The 6,580-nt window shown below is 34.6% G+C and overlaps 1 long non-coding RNA gene across 4 annotated transcripts; it reads left to right on the forward strand.

The window, feature by feature from the left end:
- Positions 1–2,999: 2,999 nt before the first annotated feature.
- LOC110738281 lies at positions 3,000–5,403 on the forward strand. Of its 4 annotated transcripts, none has more exons than XR_002514592.1 (4): positions 3,000–3,343; positions 3,992–4,047; positions 4,802–4,982; positions 5,125–5,403. It is a non-coding gene; the product is annotated as an uncharacterized LOC110738281 (long non-coding RNA). The 4 variants fall into 4 exon arrangements; XR_002514591.1 differs by having other exon boundaries at positions 3,003–3,343; positions 5,128–5,403; XR_002514593.1 differs by lacking the exon at positions 4,802–4,982 and having other exon boundaries at positions 3,008–3,343.
- The last annotated feature ends 1,177 nt before the right edge of the window (positions 5,404–6,580 follow it).

Below are 6,580 nucleotides of genomic sequence, written 5' to 3' on the forward strand. Positions count from 1 at the left end.
ATCTCCTTCTCATGCATCTCTACGCATCTCTCTCCTCTCCATTCTCATCTCGTTCTCACGCATCTCTCCATTCTCACCGAGCAGACCCCACTAACAACAAATCCACCGAGCAGCCCCCACCATAGCAAACCATCGAGCATCACCAACTCACCGAGCAACAATGCAGCACCAATAACAACACCGACGAGGCGACACCCACCGAGAATCACCAGCGTTTTCAGATATAATTTTAATTTAGGTAAGAATTTAGATATAGTTTTAATTTTTTTCAAATTTCATCTTTTATATGCAGTTCTGAACTGTTAGATTATGTTATATTGCTTTGATTGGTTAGATTTATGGTTTATTTGCATTTTTTGAGTTGAAATTTGGTCTAATTTTTTTTTTAATGTTTGTCTGTTGCGGTGGAGGCTTCAGATGCCATGGTGGCGGAATGGCGGTGCCAGAATAGCAGTGCGGTGGTGGCTTCAGTAGTTTTAATTTTTTTTTGAATTAAAATGTAATATTACAACTAATTATTAATGGAAATATATATTTTTATACATATGGTTTATTTTTGTTTATCAATGTATGTGAAAAAATATTTTTTTTTTATATTTATTTTAAAGCCATAACGGGGAGCTGTTCAGGCATAAAACCGCTTCGAATTCCCTTCAAATAGGAAGCGGTTCAAACCGCTTCCCATTTAAAATAGCTATGGGAAGCCCCCCAAGCGCAAGCGGTTCAAAAACCGCTTCCCACTAGGGTTATGAATCGCTTGTCATTTACAGTTTTCTACTAGGGTTATGGGGTAGTGGCATTGCTCCCTCCTCGTATCCCTAAGGTCTATGGATCAAACCTCATGGGTCTTATTTGAGGGATTTCTCTTATCTCCTCTCAAATGAGCTCCCTTCTTCTTACCATTATTTTTTAAAAAAAAAAATCAAGAAACAGTTTATAGAATCTTAAAGTTATTACTCTACCTTCACAACTCACAAGATCATCACCAACTCACCAAAAGGGGGATTAAACTAGGAGAGGTGATAAGGATTTTACGTTTTTTTAATGACGAGTATATTACCTTAAAAGGAAATGATGTAACGATACATTAAATCCTTTTACAAAATCAGTGCTACTATTTTGAAACGAAGGTTAAAAAAAGAAAAAGAAAGACTCATTAAAGAATTAACAAGAATAATTTCTTAAGTCCATCTCAAAGAGTTACTCTCTCCTTTGAAAAACCCTTGTTCTCTCTCCTCTAAATATCCCATCCTCTTCTCTAGTAACCATAGGCCTCGTCGGAGATTAGGCATTACCAAACCTGTACTTCTGGCGCTCAATCTCCGACATGAGGCCTTATCCCAGTCGCTTCATCATTAAACGTTAGGAAAGTTTTGAAGGAGATTTTGGTTGTTTTTAAAGAGATTTTAAGGAGAAGGGTCTTGTTGTAGATCTAAGTACCTTCTTTTAAAGACACCTCAAACAGTTTCGGGGTCTTGAGCTAACTTGGCGCCATTGTCAGGGGTTTGCTAGAAAAAAAGGTGTTTGTGATGCAAGCATCAGTTTGTTGGAGGGAAATATAGGAATTACAGAAGTTGGCAGGTGTAGACACCTACTTTTGTCCTCTTGTCCTAACGTGAAGTGCGATGATGTTACAAAAACACGTTCTTCATGCTAGGTGTTTATAGACTCCGAAATACATTATGAAGTAAGTTAAAACTCGTATTTGAGACCAAATTATCTTGCAGCCTAGTCCGATTACTAATTAGGCTAAAAACGTGCTCATACATGTTTAATTGATTAATAACGGACCTAAATGCGTCATATGCAGTGATTGGATCAAATGGATCTTACATTGTTAAAAAACAAGCCAACCAGAACATTTAACAACCCAATATCCATCCAAGGCCTATACATCTGGACATTACTTTCAAAGAGCTTTCCAATGGTATATTATAAACCCAATTTCGAATTAAAACGAAGAAGTTATCTTCAAAAATACTAAATCGGGCCCTAGCACTCAAAACGACATATCTTTTCATAAATAAAAGATTTTGACCTAATTCTAACGGCATTGGATAGTAGACATTCAGAGCTTTCCAATGATATCTTATTTTCCTTAATCCAACTTTACAATCAAAAGTTATGGAAGTTTTAAAAACGTGTTTTCGTATAAGGCAAACCGCACCGCGCACAACTTCCAATGTAGTCGCGGCTGCCGCGCACAAGTCTTATAGTTGCGCTCGGCACTCCTACGCAACTTTGAGAGTTGCGTGCGCCACCTGACATCTGATAAGTCTATTTTTTTTATATATATATATATATATATATATATATATATTCCCCGTCCCAATGGTCATAATTGTGTTTATTTGAGCTCTACGGAGCTACTTTTGTTACTAATATGCGTTTTCTAGTGTTTTCGTAGATTTGGTATTATTTTATAGGAAATTGCAGATTTGGAGCATTTTCCTGGATTTATTGGAGCCACTACGCGCATTGGAGTAAGGTCGCATTTATATGACCATATTCCGAAGCCCATGAGCGGTTCGAGTCATCAAATGGGGCAATGGACCATGTATTCAGAACCCAAATAGGAAATGCGAATTGGGCTAAGAAATGGCCCAATTGAAGAAGTCCAAGCTTGCCCGGAAGCTCTCCTGGCAGGGCGATCCCTCACCTGAAGGCGCGGCCGGTAGGGCGAGGATGAAGGAAGAGAGTAGTTGTGCAATACTCCGTATTTCTATGTATTTTATTAATTATTAAAAATTTTATTAATTATAAAATATATTTTTAAAGTACTCAAGTATTTAATTAAATTTTTAAAGGGCTTAAGAATTTAAAACATTGAGTTTTATAAAAGTATAATTTATTTTGGGCTAAACATTTATTAATTGTTTGGGCTTGTTTAAATAATAGTATGTAAACAATTCTTACATATTCCTAGTGGAACAACCCATTTCATTTAAGTAAGCCTAATTTTTTTATTTGAACCCTTGTGGGTCAAATATTTCATAACTAAAGCCCATTTATTTATTAAGCCCAAACACAATCTCTACTATCTACTCTATAAATATCCCCCAAAACCCCAAAATTTTCCCCTCAAAAGGCAAATGGTAAAAGTAATTTATTTTCTTTTCTTTTCTATTTTTCTTTCTTTTCTATTTTCTTTCTTTTCATTTTTTCCTAACTCTTTCCTTCTCCTTTACGTGAAACCCATGAATGGGATTCTAATCCCATTAACTTGCTGCCCACATCACCTCACGCTACCCCTCGCCACCTTGCAGCCACCTCACACCAGCCGGCGCCGGTCACCTCCGGCCGCCCAGCCACCGCCGGCGACCCGCGGCCAGCCACCGCAGTGGTTTGTCCCTCCTCCTCCTTGTTTTAAATTATTGTTTATGTAATTATTTGTTTTGGGTTTTGATTTTTGATTGATAAATTATATTAGTATATGGTATAATTGTGTTTTGACAACTAAAGAGTATAAATTATCGATTTTGTATGGTTTTAAATTATGATTTTTTTATAAAGGATTAAAAATTAGGGTTTTAATTATTTAAGTATTGATTTTTAGGGTTCTAACTTACAATTGATTTAGGGGTTTTGTATACCTATTGATTGTAAGTAATAATAAAGCTGAAAGACTATATTTTTATGGAGTATTAGTGATTTTTTAATAAATTAATATTGCTGGAATTTTATTTTAAGCACTACTTTTGTGTTTTAATAAAAAGGGGTTGATTACCCATAAGTAGAGAAGGTTTTAATTGGTTTTAATATAATTTTCAGACTTATTTGAGGGATTTAAATCTTAAAAAGTGTGCTGAAATTTTATATAAACACCATGAATGAGGTTTTATTTTGTGGTTTTAATTACGCACTTAAAGAAAGAGTTGTAAAGGTTTTAAACCAAAATTTCAGCTTATTAGAAAGTGTTTAAAGTGTTTAAAAGTTGCTGAAAATTTGTGTAATTAAGGGAGTAATTGAGTTTATACATTTGGTATTGTAGGAGATTTTAAGTTGAGTAATTTCTAGCATTGTGGCTAGTTGGAAAGATGATTTAAGGTATGTTCGCGTACTTGGTAAAGTTTAAGTGTATAGAAGCATGCTAGGCTTTGTCAAATTAATTCCAAGTAGTATCATGATAGGTGTTGGATGGAATTTGTTGATTGGATTGATGTTGGTGAATGATTTGTGATGTATGAATTAATTATGGTGATTTGGTAATAGGAATTAATTATATTGGCATGTTGATATTGAACCATACTTTTATTATTGGCATGTTAGAGAGCATGTTTGATTACACTAAATGTTTAATTTGGTTTGGAATATGAAAAATGAATTTTATTATGGTTTATATAATTTTTATTGATGCTATAAGCATGAGAAAAGAGCTATTTAAGTGTCTTAGTACACATGGATAAACTATACTGCGGTGCCTACGTGCACTTAAGGTGTTTCTAACACTGAGGGATAGGGTTTGCGGTGCCTTATGCACTTAAGGTGTTATTTAACACCGAGGTAGTTTAAAAAGGATTCCACACTAAATTATGTGGTCACCAAATATTCAAGAATTAAATTGGTTTGTTTGATTGCTTGAATGAATTGTAATGTTTGGTTGTATTGTGTTGGAGAGTCATCACCAAGTCTAATAATTTGTAAATAACGTAAAGTGAAAGAGATTACACACCAAAACTCTTGGAACGTATATACCTTGAGTATGAACATATGGGGGGAGTTATGCGACTTTATATTTGACCATAACTCCTACTGGGGGTACGGGACGCTAAACTTTCCTTTTTATTTATTTTATGCGCAGGACGTCTAGTCACTTCATGTGACAATTGCCTACCCGGTTAGCTCCCGGTGTAGTTTACCTCACTTGTTTAAGGCAGGGATTTGGTTGGAAACCCGTTCGATGTGTAATCAAAATTAAATGAATATTGTTAATAGTCTAGTCAAGTGATGAATGTTGAGTTCTTGTAAACAGGTGCATCAAGGTAAGTTGTATGTTAATAGGATGAAAGCATGTTAGTGTGTTCTAATTACGCTTATGTACCCAGCTTTGCTGATTGTGTGTTTGCATGTTTGTTTGGCTTTATCTTTACATTGGCCCTACGACGACCCATTTCTAATGGCAAGTAGTGGGGACAAGTAGAGAGAAGCTTTTCAGGTGATGAAGCATAATCATGATAGGGCATGAGTGAAGAGTGAATCATGCTTAGTTCTCATAGGAATATGATTTGTTTATTGCTTTCAATTATTATTTCTTTACGTTGATCATGAGACTAACGCAAGAAGATTTTTAAGTGTTTTGGATTTAAGGGCCTACAATGGTTCCAAGTTGTAGGTTGACTTCGTTTGACTTTTACTTTCGTTTGGTTTGACTTTAAAGTTGACTTGATTTTAAATGGTTTTAAAGATAGTCCTTCGCTGTGTATCTTTGATAATTGTCTTAGCCGTTTTCACGGTGGCAGTAATATGTTAGATTTTCCTTTTTTCGTTTTTTTAAAAAGGGCAAATAGGTATTTTAAAGGAAAGGAATTTCTAGGGTGTTACAAGTTACTTGCCCGAAGGCGCGCCCGACCGGGCGAGATGCCGCCCTCGCCCGGCGCGTGTTTCTGAAGGAGTTTAAAGATATAATTTGTTTTATCTTTTTATTCAAAGTATAAATACGATTTATTTTAGGAAGTTAAGGACGGTTTTTAACTCTCTTTACTCAAATTACGGATTATTATTAGTTTAAGCTTTTGTTAATACTCTTACTTTTCTCTCTCTACACTCTTGAGTTTTATGCAATTCATTATTTTCATTAATTTTGGTAACGATTTCTTCCCTCTTTAATTTCAGTAATTTAATTGCTTTGATTAGTGGAGATTTAATTATGTGTGAGTAGTTTAATTCTAGGGTTTGTGAGGATCCATAAATAATATGAAGGGGTATTATTATTGTTGATTGTTAATGCTTTGGTTAATTTCCTATTGATTGATTTAGCGCTGTACAATAAGATTAGCGCTGGTTTAATTGTATGAGTTATGCAATATTGATTCGAGATTCGAGAGATGAGAATTGATGTTTAAGCTTAGTTTCAATAGGCAGGTTAATTTATAAATGGTTAAGTCAAGATTCGAGAGATGCGATTTAATACCGGTAGATTAATTTTGTGATTATAATACGTAGCGAAAGCTCTTTATAATCTGATTAATCTATGCATTGATGATTGATTATTATGTTTACCCTGGAGTATTATTTATTGGTGAACCTATACCCTAGACCTTTTATTATTGATTATTCCCTTAGTTAATTTGCTTAGTTTAATTATTAGTTTAATTCTCACGAATACAATTTGGTTACTTGATAATTTATATTATAATAATTTATTAGGAGTAAAAGAACATTGTTTCCATGTGGATTCAACCCTTCTTCTCTATCTACTTTAGTTAGAGGACTTAGAAATTACTTTTGATTAAGTGATACGACTTTAGCATGTCAACGTCGCGGCTCTAAAATCCTAAACCTAGATTCCTACACCTATAAATAGGGGTCTTCATTTAGCCCTAATCACAAAAATTCAGAAATTCAGCCTTAGAATTCTGAA

Source organism: Chenopodium quinoa, unplaced genomic scaffold, assembly GCF_001683475.1.
Source record: "Chenopodium quinoa cultivar QQ74 unplaced genomic scaffold, ASM168347v1, whole genome shotgun sequence".
NCBI lineage: Eukaryota > Viridiplantae > Streptophyta > Magnoliopsida > Caryophyllales > Amaranthaceae > Chenopodium > Chenopodium quinoa.